The following is a 13405-nucleotide window of genomic DNA, read 5'->3' as shown; positions in this document are numbered from 1 at the left end:
CACAGGAAATGACCTCAGAACCGCCGTAGGCCTCGTGCTCGTACACGTGCGCACCCTCGTGCTCGTACACGTGCGCACGCTCCTGCTCGTACATGTGCAAACGTGCTTTACTAAAGCCCACCTCTCCCAAACGGGCTGTGGCCGGCAAGCGGGCCCCAGTTAGGCGCAGTGCGGTTGCACTCACACTGGTCAAACGAACTAGGCTTTACCCTTAAAACGTGTTTGGGCACGGGACGGATGGACAAGGGAGTGCGCCCTAATACACCAAAAAGCAGCTGTCGTTCACTTGCAGTTCGGCGCTGTCTTGCCACTTCTGTTCGCTGTCCCATAAGAAATACAAATTTATGTGCAGAACTTTTCATACAATTTAATATATATAATAAATCATAAATAATTTCTTTTCATGTTAGGATGTCAACATTGAATGGGACCAAAGTGTTAAATGACTCACAAACATAACTGCTGAAAGGCTGTTTGGATTGACCTTCGTGTGTTTTGTGTGTGAGACGTGAGGGATTTCTGATTTTTATCTTTTAGGAGCCAATTATAAGAAACAGAATGAATCGCTACTGAATGAAGCCTGTCATCCCTCGTCCTCACAATACATTTCGGAGTTAAAAGAACACCTTTGATGCAACAAAGCAACAGCAATTACAGCCGCGTCTCAGCAGAATGTGCCTCTGTGCACACCAGGGCCATAGGATATTGCTCTTTCTTGCTAAAATGCTATTACATTTTGTGCTCAGGTAATTTAACTTTCTGTGCTTAGCCCAGGTTCAGCGTGCTATATGATATGATACATGAGCTCTGTACTCTGGTTGGTTTTGGAGGTTATTGGAGTTTCAGCTCTGATGATACACCAATCTCATTGTGCTCTTTAGATATGCAGCACTCCGAGATTGAAACCGAGAGCTCCTCTGCAGTTAGCAAGTCTCGCAATCTACCAGCTTTGCAACTTTTTTAATAACATTTCCTGCTCTGCAAGATGTGCAGTGTTGGATAATGTACCACCAGCTTCATCCATAAGAGGATGATTAAAACCTGCTGCCAGGAGCTGATAGCATTAGACAGTCACCACTATGATAAATTACCTTCATATCCATCAACGTTATTGTCCAAAAAAAAGAGGGGAAAATATTTAGTGATGATGTGATTAGCAAGACCGAGGGAGGAGGAGGAGGAGGAGGAAGAGGGGGAGACAATGCAGGAGGACATCAGAGGGCTTCGTTAGCATCATTAGCACAGATCACTCTCCAAGGTCAGGTTGCATCTACAATTCAGAATAGCCAGATTTTGTTTACGCGGACCTTCCTTTCATCATCTTCACACCGCTGAGTCACAGTGATCTGAAACGTTGCACGGTGTTAACGTCTCTCAGAAAGCAGCAGCGGCGGCTTAGCACACTTAAGTGATGATCCTCTGGTCACATACTGCAGTTGAACTCCAGTTGAAAGCGACAGATTGAGTTTCTAATGATAAACAAGCCGTGTCAAGACCTTTGGTGCTACGCTTCTATGCGAACGTGTCGTCACAACACCATAAGGAAGGATGACGACGGCCATCTGCCATCGAAGGGACTTGTTGACGTGCAGGTATTGAACAGGGAGAATAGAAAATAGCATTAAAGCCAAGATCACTACGGTCACTATTTCTGTTTCAATGACAGTGACACATGTCTTTATTTCTTTCTAACTTTCCAGAATACAACAGTCGAACAGTCACTCTAACTTTTTGCAGTGGTGACAGTCCATCCCGTCGTTTATCCCACGCAGGACTGCAGGAGGCACTCGCCCGACCTGGACCAGAGGCTGGCTGCACCCCGGACAAAGTGTTGTTCTATCACAGGGCTGACACAAATATTAGGCCTCCAGGAAACGACCTTTAATTTAAGTTGTAGCCATCGCCACACTGTCTGCTTTTGCTTCCACTGTACCCCGCCCTGCTGGAGAGCGAGTTCCTGACCCTCTGTGCACTGCTCATAAATATATTTATCCATGTTTTTGAAACTCTGTGGACACTCTTGCCCAGCAGCTGTGAAGCAAGACACAGGAACTTTTTGGATATTGAGGAGCTGCAGTGTGCATTCGTGGGCAAACTGTAACCAACAGTGTAGATGTACTGCCATTACACGGGCTACAGCTCTCTGCCCTGGTGTAGAGAGATGCCTCAGGGCGCACTCACACTGTCCTTCCGCACCGGGCCAAAACAGGTTTTTCGGGTCAAGCCTAGTGCGTTTGACCAGTTTGAGTGCAACCGCTCAGCGCATAGCTGCGGCCAGCTGGCCGTCCACGGCCCGTCTGAGAGAGGTGGGCTTTTGTAGAGCGTATTTGCACATGTACAAGCATGAGCGTGCGTACGTGTACGAGCACAAGCACGAGGCCTACGCCGGCTCTGACGTCATTTCCTGTGCGCCTGTTGGGACATAGAAAAAAGAAGGAGAGACCATGCGCGGACATTTAAAACAATGGCGGCGAAAGGTTCACGTTGGTGTGATGCGGAGGTGGAGTGTTTACTGCAGATTTGGTCGATGAAAAGATTCAAAAACAGTCGACAAGACGCACAAAAACTCAGAGGGCTATGGAAAGATTTGTAAACAAAGCCACACATCGCCATGACATCATCAATGCGTGTGACGTGAAACGACGTGATGACGTATAGGCAGCAAGAAGCATTCGCCAAGGCCCAGGTAGTGTGAGTACAAACGGGCCTGGAGGGGGGGACAAGTACCCTAAAGCCCGGGGCGCGGTGAAGAAGGACAGTGTGAGTGCGCCCTCAGTGTTAAATGAACACTGGTGGCATGGAGCGCTGCACTAACGTGACGTTCGCATTGAGACGGAAAACACTTTTTGAGACGCTGATCCCCCAGTGCATGGAGGAAATAAAGGAGCTTCTCACAGCTGCAACCAGTTCAAATAAAGTGCAGATGACGAGACAAAAAACAATTGTATGTATATGTGGTGTGTGTGTATATGCTGCCTCATTGGATTTGATCCCAAGACTTTCTTGCCGCAAGGTGACAGCCACTGAAACACATGCTGCATTGGTGCAGCATGTGTTTCAGCAGTGAGAGAAATCTATACTGTGAAGGTAAAATCTCATTTTCACCTGTTTGAGCTTCCAGTGCTTTCTCGGTTTTGGAGATTGCGAAGTTTAGTGAATGCTCAGCAAAAATGTGTTAAGCAACTGTTCGTGTTCTCACGTTCTAAATGAAGATGTTCAAAGGCTGAAAATGATCATTTATGCACAGTTAAATCACACCTTTGTGGTTAAACACCTCATGTCTCACCATTATCGTGTGTGAGTTGCAGAAATGGTTGGTTTTTATTTCGCCACCCATGTTAACAGACTGGAGCAGCAGGGTTTTTTTTGTACTCAACTCTCCCTCCCTCATGAGGAGACACATACTTTCACATTTAACACTTTAGAACACCGGCCGTGTACAATGGAGTTAACTGTATTGAGCAAACATTTTACGTTCTTACATCACAAACTCAATATATACAGTATATTTGTGTTCTGTCACCTGATCCACACTGACTGCATCTTCCCAAACAGGCCTTGGATGTGACTGGTTGGGAGAGCCCCTTGTCCTCTGCTGTCTGTCAGTCTGTCTGTCTGTCAGCAGCTCCTGACCCGAGCGAACCTGCCTCCACCAGCTGACGGACAGCAGAGGTTTATTGAACCACGAATAGTTTTCATGTCAGCTCCATGAGAAGATATCGCCAGTGTTTGTGTAGGTACTCACTGATTGGTTTGATTGCTGTTGCTTGGAGCTGATCAATCAACGTAGATGCAGTTCAAAACACGTATACGGCGGGAAAAACACTCTCAGGGGCCGTCCATACGAACACGTAACCGTTGTTGTTGCTCTTGAAACCAGAGTGTTTTGTAACCGGAGTCCAGGGTGACCTTTTTGGAAAAGTCTGGTGTCAGCAGTCACGTGTGCAAAGGAAAACCACAAATTTCTTGTCCACATTGTTTGACGTCACACTGTGCGACGGTAAACAGTAAGTTGTATCCATGGAGACGTGTCCAGCGCTCAAGACGTGACCAGCTGACGAAGGCCGAGCCAAAATCCTGGTGCTATTATGCAACTTACTGTGCCACTTATCAGAACTGTGTGTGTGTCTCACTGTCAGTCTACACGATGAATCTGCCCGGCCTCAGTTCGCCATTGTTGTTTTTCCGGTATGAATGTTTCAAGCCTTGTGATTGGCTCATATGGCCTTCCTGTTAGGAGTCTACTGCTGCTGCTGTGGCATGTGCATGACATTGTTTTAGGCGGATTTTGCAGTTTCATGTGGATAGAGATATTTTTTAAACCGGGGGCCATAAAAGTTCAGTTTCATAAACACCCGTGTTCGTGTGGTCTAGGCCTCAATGTGAAGCACAGACTGTGTGTTGATAGGCCGGGGCGTGGCCTGCGGGGGTACAGAGGGCTGCAGGAATGACTGATTTTTGCAGGCCGACCCTGAAGGCATCATCGCCCCCAGGTTCCCTCGACAGTTAAAGTGATTTTACTGCTGGACTTTGGATTATTGCAGAAAATAACCTCTGTGACAACCAAAAGTTGATGACACTTTGTTCAGGGAGATCATCATGAACACCACATCTGTGATTTTTTGAAGCGTAAATGAAATTAGCAGAAGTGAAAAAGCAAACAGTAGGCTATAAATGAACTACACTACCCAACTGATTTATCTTGTACGACGACATGACGTGTTATAGTCTCATTGAGCCTCTTGTTAGTTATTTACAGACCTTATTTAAAGAGGACCTTTTATGCGTTTCCGTCTTTTCTGACCTGTGAATGTAGTTATAATGTTTCATAGTCATAATACCAAAGCATCAAATAATCACTCCCGTGATCACTCTCTGGCGCTGCCTCAGGTGGAAGCTTGTAGCCACAGCTACCATTGTGTTACTCCAATTAGATCGCTTATTTATACATACAGCAAGAGGGTTCCTGGTTTGAATCCCGGCCGGGGCCCTTGTGTGTGGAGTTTGCATATTTTTTCCGTGTCTGTGTGGGTTTTCTCTGGCTTCCTCCCACAGTCCAAGGTGTTCGGTTCATTGATGACTCTAAATTGCCCTTAGGTGTGAATGGTTGTCTGTCTCTGTTTGTCTCTGTGTGCCCTGTGACAGACGGCTGCCTGAAGCGCAGACAGAGCGTGCCACACAGAGATGCTGCAGCAATGGACAAAAGGAGAAATATAATGTGTTTTTAAAGTTTAAAGCATGTAAACTTATAGTAGTTGGCCCGAAAAATACAAATATGACCCTGAAAACAAGCAGAATAGGGCCTCCTTAGAGATGTACTCCATAAGAATTGAGACATCCTCCATCTTGTCACGTTCATGGTCACTCTGTGTGTTGACATCTTATTTATTTATCTTTTGGAAACTTTACTGAAACACATTCATCTCTCTACTTTCGGTCTGTCCCCTATATGTTCCCCTCTTCAATCCACACACACGCACACACACACACACAGACACACACCCACACGCACGTTCCTATTACACTCAGAGGTTGGATGTTCCAGATTTCAGATTACAAGTGAATGTAGCGTAACCACCAGGCTGGCAGCCCAACCGCTGTCAGCAGCGTCACTCACATGGCGACTTATTTACTTTACTTCCTTTATTTCACGTTATTTACGTTGGATATTGTAACACTCAGCAAAAAGGCAAGTAGAGGTTTTGTCATTAGTGGGTCATATGATCAATCACCATTGTTTTAACTCACTATTTAAGAGATAATAACTTGACAGACGGTTAAATAGATGAAAATCGTACAGATTACAACTTTAAGGCATCAGACTATAAACATTTAAAACTTCCTTGGACTTTGGGAGGAGGGGCGGCAGTAGCTCACTCCATAAGTGACTCGCCTGGGAACCAGAGGGTCGCCGGCTCGTGTCCCTGTGTGGACCATGAATGGAGCGTGGACTGGTGGCTGGAGAGGTGCCAGTTCATCTCCTGCAGGTGCTGTTTAGCAAGGCACCAAACCCCCAACTGCTCGTGGGGCCGGTCACTGGCAGCCCCCTCGCTCAGACATCTCTCCATTAATTGCATGTATATAGGTCCTGTCTGTGCATGTGTGTGTGTGTGTGTGTGTGTGTCGGGCCTGTGTGTGTAACATGAATAATAATAGAGTGGAAATTCTAATTTCCCGTTGCGGGATTAATAAAGTAATTCTTCTCCTTCTTCTTCTTCTTACTTTCCAAAACCTAAAGTGGTTTTTGGCCTCACTCCTGCTGCACTCTTCCCTCTCCAGGTGTGTTTTTCTTGTTCCTTTTATGCAGTCGAGCACTGAAATGCTGAAATGAAAGCCCCTTTTTTACTGTAATAACTGTCAATGTGTTCACATAATGAGCAAACAAAGTCGGCCACATTGCCACCTTACTTTGACAAAGAACTACTGAGAAGCAGAAGAGGAGTGCAGAGCTCCAGCGGTTAATGGGGGCAGGCAGTGAGCAGATAACTATATTAAACACTGGGGTTTTTTTCCCACTGCACAGCCAAACTCATATATCCGCAGAATAGTTAGAGAAGCTGGAGCGATATAGATGTTATCATGATGTACAGCTTGCTTCTTAGGAGCTAATTGAGCCTGTTATTGGATCTCTCTGTGTGCATTTGAGTGGGCGTACTGTACTGTACACACATATCTTTGCATTTTATTTAGCTTTACTTATTCCTCATACTCTGGGTTAGCCTCACAATACCTTGCAGGCAGTTGTGGGCAGACAGCCGACGTACAGGAAGGTGCTCCTTGGAGGAGGAAACTTGAAAAAGTGCGTCTTTATCTTGGGAGACCAGACAAACAATATTTCACCATGTTGCTATGCGGCGAGCTCAGCCGCGCTCGTATCGAGACTCTCCCCCTATAAACAGAGCTAGTTCACAGTAATGGCTTCCTGAGGGACCGATAGGAAACAGACCCTACAGAGGAAGATAGTCCTCCTCTCACTAGTCTCATCGTCTTGTAAATTTGCGGCGGTCTCCGCGGGGCGATAAACCAGATGCACAATTTACAAGCTGTGGGACGGGAACAACACACATTTGAGTTATTACAGGGAGCACAAATTTGCAGCAGGAGTCATGTTTTATGCAAACAGCTGAAGTATCCCGTCTTCCTCCAGTATCACTCACGTTGGCCAATTGCAAGAGACTTTGTTGTTTGTGGAAACTATTCTTAATAATAAAGCCTATTAGATGAGGAAACACTATTGATTTCAGTGCTGTATTAGACGTAAGTAGGGCTTATAATGTGAAACGGGCGGCGCTAGAGGAGAAGTAGTGAGGTTTCCCTATTCAGAGAATAAACATGCTTATCAAACTTTACAGCACACAGTGGAAACTGTCACCGCCATGTTTCATCCAACGAGTTGCACAGAGCGATAACAGCTGCTTTCAATTCTTTCTTGATACAATCTCTTTATTTTTAATTAAAGAAATATCTTTTTATATAAACAAGGGGGAGAAAACGGTGGATCATTAAAAAAGAAACCATTATTAAACGGTTTAATGAACCCAGACGTGGTTAAAAGCAAGTGTGCTTGGAGCTAAATGCGTGCTAACTAGTAGGGATGAGCGAGTACGGCATTATCTGTATCCGTATCAGTTTACCATATGAATGAAATGTGGGCGGGGCCTAATTCAGATGTGGGTCGGGTTGTCTTGTAGTGTGTGGGGCTTTAACCGGTATGTTATTTTAAGCATGCAATATATATATGGGTTGATCAGAAAACTTTTTCTAGGACAGCGTCAGCGTTGAGCTTCAGATCATGACAGCAAACAAACTATTTACACAAGTTAACATCAATGAATACAACACATGCATGTAAAGAACAAGAGTTTTCATACTCAACATAACTTTCTTTGTGTGTGTGTGTGTGTGTGTGTGTGTGTGTGTGAGAAGCCAGAGAGCGAGAGAAGCTGACGGCAGGAAGAGGGAGTGTGTGTGTGTGCAGCTTAATTCATTTGTAATATTTATTATTTAACTACAACCATTTTTTATGGTATACAGCAAGAAATCGTATCAGTTTACTGTTTATGAATGAAACGTATCCATACTTGAGGTGGGCGAGCAATGAGCGATCTTTCCCTAAACCAGGGGTGGGCGATTCCGGTCCTGCAGAGCCACTGTCCTGCATGTTTCAGGTTTCTCTTTACCCTAACACACCTGAGTCTAACAACAATCAAACTGTGACGAGCATCAGCTGCTTGATAACGAGCAAATCATTACAATCAGGTGTGTTAAACCTAAAACATACAGGACAGTGGCTCTCCAGGACCAGAATTACCCACCCCTGATCTAACCCCCACCAAGTAGCTTTGTTGCCTGGACCTCATTGAGTAGTTCCGCATGGTGTTTCGGGAGCTGCTGGAGAACAACCGTATCAGTCATTAAGGTATGAGGACGTGTTTCTTTCAAGGATGAGTGACCAACACGTGACTGTCAGTCGAAGGCCTCCTTTGTCTTGCATGAACACGTTGCACAACCGTGTCACAATTTTACTGAGTGTTATCATTCTGCACATCCAATTCCATCAAGTCTCCTCACTTAGAGGCTCTTTTGTTGAGTCAGGGAGCGATTGACTATCACCGTCTCAGTGGGGAAAAAAACAGACTGGCACCACCACTTCAGCATGCACTTATTGGCTGATTGTATTGACACTCTGCTGCAGAGATGAGCCGACTGCTCTGAAGTCGCAGTCGCTCTGCTTCTGAGAGAGTGGTCGAGATTAAATGGTCCACGGGGCTGTTGTTCAGAGTCTTCTGAGCCCACGCTGGCAGGGGCACCATGTGGTGAAGGGACATTTCGATAAATCAATAAGGCAATCTATCAAACAAACTTGTTCTGTCCAAGGTTGACAGTAGTAATCTGGGCATGTAGATGGAAAACATGCGCTCTCACTGGTGCGGCACGTCACCTTCACATCGCCTCCAGTGTGTGATGTTATTTAACTAAAACTTCATCACTGTCACATGTGAACAATGCAAACCCAGGGGGGACAGATACGCTGCTGTAGACCGGCTGTATTTCAGGGAGGGTCCTGTGAATTTCACCAAATCCTGCGGCTTTTACACTGAATATTCATGTGACGCTATTTAAAGTCTGTGAGGATGCCGTGCTTAGGGCCTAAAGAGCCCAAGATGTCTGATAGCTAATCTCGTAATTCAGACATTTGTGACTTTTGTTTATAAGCCCTGCCTGCCTCATGAACCTAAACCTAAGGAAATTAACTGACAACTAAATGAATAAGTCATGTTTAACCCATAGCTGGTATAAAATATGGACGCAGTCTCCGTGATGTCACCCATAGGTGCTTGAAGAGCCAAAATTAAGCTCAAGGTGGGCGACTAATGTTATGCTATGCTTGCTAGCTAATGTTAACAAGCTAGCAAGACTACTTTGCCAGTGAGCAGAGCCATGAGCGACAGGCTGGAGACGGCGTTGCTCGGAGGTTATCTTTCGGAGTTCAGGCAGCACAAACCGCTCACAGCAGGCTCGTCCTCGGGGCATCAGGGATGCAGAGTCTGACCCTGGTGCTGCAGCTTTGCTGAACTTTAGCTGCTACAGCGGCAAACTCAAAGTCTTCCCCGGTCAGTTACCACTAACACTTCACAACAACGTCTAACAAGCCATTCCAAGAAAACCAATTCACCTGAATTTAAAATACACCGACGTATCAGCAATGAGAAAATAATAACATTGTCGATAATAATCCCCCACACCGCTGTTGCGAGCACATATTCATGGTTTTAACACTGCAGAGAATATATTCCTATTATCACTATCATATGTTACGTTACTATCGACACCGCTGCAAAATTATTATCTTGAATATGAGTTTATGAAATAAAAATTCCAATATAGGGTATGAATTTTAATAAAAATGCTGGTTATGCTGCGTTCACTTGTCATGGGAAATCGGGAACTTCCAACATCTGAGTCAGGGTTGTAGTAAGGGCTGAAGTTAAATAGGAGCATGTGTGTGTGTGTGTGTGGGTGTGTGGATTTTAGAGGGGACCATATAGGGGACGGACCGGAAGTAGAGAGGTTAATGTGTTTCAATAAAGTTTGTGAAGAGTCAAAAATAAAAAAGTCAACAAACATAGTGACCTCTGAAAGAACAGGCTACATCTTACCGCCAAAGAGGTCACTAAAAACAAGGTCTCTCAAAAAAGCCTGTGAATGTTCTCATGTGTCCAGGTCGTCGTTATCCTCAAAGCAATTTCAGGCAAAAGCAACTGGACTTGGTTATTTGTCTAGAAAGACGTTTCACCTCTCATCCAAGAGGCTTCATCAGTTCATGTACGCATCTGACCAGGCTGGGACTGGACCAGGACCAGAACCAGGCTGGGACTGGACCAGGACCAGAACCAGGCTGGGACTGGACCAGGACCAGGACTAGGCTGGGACTGGACAGGGAAAGGCTGGGACTGGTGCAACTAACTGGTGTGGAGATCCAGGTATTTAACCTCTCACAAGGCCGATGATGTCACTGGAACCCTTTCTGCTCCAAGTGCCAGCGACCGTCGTTAGATTGACATCATCGGCCTTGTGAGAGGTTAAATACCTGGATCTCTACACCGGATAGTTGGACCAGTCCCAGCCTGGTCCTGGTCCTGGTCCAGTCCCAGCCTGGTCAGTTGTGTACATGAACTGATAAAGCCTCTTGGATGAGAGGTGAAACGTCTTTCTAGACAAACAACCAAGTCCAGTTGCTTTTGACTGAAATTGCTTTGAGGTATCTCAAATGTGACGGATTATGACTTTAAAGCAGCCACGTCCTTAATCATGCATGACTTAAAGCCTTTGTATGAGGTTGTAAACATGTTTATTTCTGCTGTAAAGTTTGGCGTTTTAATATGGAGGTCTGTGGGGGGTTTATCTGTTTTGGAGCCTGTTTAGGGGCCCCTCGATGAAGCGCAGTTTCGGGGCCTCCAAATGTTTTTATCCATCATTATTCTGGTGTTTTCACATCTGGAATGATTCTCAAACTGTCCCTAAGCAGCAATCTGTTCGAATGCATAAATCTGACAACAACTAGCTTGTGTTTTGACAGGGTTTGAGGATCCCGGTTATTGTAAGTGCTGCTCATGTTAATTGTGGTTTGGTCTTTTCAGTCTACCTCTGCAGAAGCTGAGGCACTGTTCTACATTGTTCAAGGGGGATTTGCTGTAATTGGCTCTCTGTGAGTTTTTGTAAAAATGGCAGCTGAATGTGTGTTTTGTCTGTTTGGCTCCATTAGCGTAATGGTCCATTTGTACCTGTAAAGTGCTGAGGTGAGCAAAGGCAAGGTTTATGGAACATTACTATTTTGGCTTGTAGGCATCAAACCTTGATCCCACCGCTGTCATAAAGGGCTCACGTTGTACGGTTTGCATTAGTGAAAGGGAGGCAGACTGATGATAAGGAAATTATGTCAGAAGTGCAGAATGGCTGGTGAAACTACAACGGTGTCTGGCGCCAACAAAACTTAACTGACCCAGCTTCAAGCCTGAGTAGCCGCCCACCTAGATATTATGCAGCAGTGAGGTCTTTCTCTCCAGGAAGCCAAAGGACGCCAAGTTTCTCCTGCTACTCAGGCTGCTTCTAAAAAAACATTAAACATTGCATTTACTGCTTTTGTATTAGGATCAGTGTTGGGTAACGTTACATTACAAGATTACTGCCCTTAAAAACTAATTACCCTGAATATAAGACCACCCACTTGAGGTGGTTCAGGATCATCTAGTAAGGATGAACCCTGGGCGCCTCCCTAGGGAGGTGTTCCAGGCACGTCCAGCTGGGAGGAGGCCTCGGGGAAGACCCAGGACCAGGTGGAGAGATTAGATCTCCACACTGGCCTGGGAACGCCTCAGGATCCCCCAGTTAGAGCTGGTTAATGTGGCCCGGGAAAGGGAAGTTTGGGGTCCCCTGCTAAAGCTGCTGCCCCCGTGACCCGACCCCAGATAAGCGGATGAAGATGAGATGAGATAAGACCACCCTGAGACGACCTTCCTGTTTTAAGAATCATTTTTCCGAAAAATACTTTTTGAAGACCAAATCTTGTTTCAATAAAGAGATTTTTTTGATTATAAAAACACTTTGAAGGCCTTCAGCTGAATAACGGCTCCTGTAATGGGATCTCGTTCTCTCACTCCTCTTCAAATCGTCCGCTTCCAGAAGACAGGAGAGTGTGTGAGTACGTTAATGAAGACCACAGTAAGATTTTCTCTGACGGCTTGCATTTCTAAGACGGCGTTTTAGGGCTCGCCTCTTGAAACATTACTGTCTGTGACATTGTTTTTTCCCGGCGTCGCGGGTCTTGGCATCGTGGGTCTTGGCGTCCTTTGATGACTCTGTTGTGTCCGCGTCCCCATTGTCTTAAAGAGTGGCGTCATATCTCCTCCTCAGTTAGCGGCTGACTGTGTCTCTCCATGTTTTACGCGTTGTCATCCCTGTGTTCCCCGGTCGCATAAGCCTATGCCTTCGCTGATTTCATGGAGCATTTTCTTAGGTTAAGGGGTTACTGTTAGGGTCAGGGTATGGGGGTAGTGTAAGGGTCTACATAAGCCTATGTGTGAAAAGCGGGAAATTGGGTCAGATTTTCCCCCCGTTACATACAAAGCGGGGAATATAGGACCCGGGGACATAGGTATGCTCCCTTTTAGGACCCTGTCGCTTTAAGCTAGTTGTCACTGGAAGCTAACGTTAGTTTGCACTGTCAGCTAACATCGCTGTTACCTGCATTGTGATCGATGGCTTGTCTTGATTTTTGGCGCCATCTGTTGTTGTGACTGTATATTAACATGTACCCTAACACACGTATAAGCACTTACTTGGTCTTTGAATCTGGACCCTGAAAACAAGACCACTCCACTTTTTCCAAACTCTTTAGAGTACTTTTGAGTTACCAACAGTTGAAAAACTTCTGAGATTGCTTGCACATGTTGGTTATTTTGTCCCGCGGAGGTGCTTACGCCTTCCTTTGGGTGTCCTGACTCTACCCTCGTTACTCGACTACAGCTCAAAATCCTTTCTATCACTTTCATATGAGGCTTTCCAGGTCTGATGGGTCAGGTTAGGTGAATAAAATATGCTTTTTTTTGCAGAGATGCAGGATGTTTTTTGGTGAAAAAGCTTAAAACGATCGACTGAAACAAGAATTTGATGGGAGACAGGAGCGATGACACTAGACCTGCTTCTGGGTAAAAATAGGACGAGTCGGCATACATGCACAGGAGAGAGCTGGGTGTTTTTTCTAATGTAGGTGGATGGGATGGGAGAAACCACTTTAAAGTTGTACTGCTTCCAAATACTGTCAGCTACAGACTTCATTAAAGCATTACATGGGTCACAATAATTTGAACTATTAAGGCTGAAATGGTCTTTTTAATATCATGTG

Source organism: Echiichthys vipera (assembly GCF_963691815.1).
Source record: "Echiichthys vipera genome assembly, chromosome: 10".
Classification (NCBI taxonomy): Eukaryota; Metazoa; Chordata; class Actinopteri; order Perciformes; family Trachinidae; genus Echiichthys; species Echiichthys vipera.
This window is presented reverse-complemented; position numbering follows the sequence as displayed.